We start from the raw sequence: 562 nt of genomic DNA on the forward strand, positions 1-562 counted from the left end.
AGTTTGTTATGATCCACATAATCAAATGCTTTTGTGTAGTCAGTAAAACACAGGTAAACATCTTTCTGGAATTGTTTGCTTTGAGCCAAGATCCATCTGACATCAGCAATGATATCCCTTGTTCTACACCCTCTTCTGAATCCAGCTTGCACCTCTGGAAGTTCTTGGTCAATATACTGCTGCAACCATTTTTGAATGATCTTCAGTAAGATTTTCCTTGTGTGTGATATTAATGATATTGTTAGATAATTTCCACATTCTGTGGGATCACCTTTCTCTGGAATGGGTACAAATATGGGGATCTCTTTCAGTCACTTGGCCAGGTAGCTGTTTTCCAAATCTCGTGGCACAATCGAGTGAGTGCCTCCAGTGGGGCATCCATTGTTGAAACACCTCAGTGGGTATTCCATCAATTCCTGGAGCCTTGTTCACCAATTCCTTCAGTGCAGCTTCAACTTCTTCCTTCAGTACCGTTGGTTCTTGATCATATACCTCCTCCTGAAATTGATGAAGATCGACCAGTTCTTTTTGGTACAGTGACTCTGTGTATTCCTTCCATCTT

The sequence above is a fragment of the Orycteropus afer genome, unplaced genomic scaffold, assembly GCF_000298275.1.
Source record: "Orycteropus afer afer isolate SDZICR_OR568_19922 unplaced genomic scaffold, OryAfe1.0 scaffold00127, whole genome shotgun sequence".
In the NCBI taxonomy this organism is placed as follows: domain Eukaryota; kingdom Metazoa; phylum Chordata; class Mammalia; order Tubulidentata; family Orycteropodidae; genus Orycteropus; species Orycteropus afer.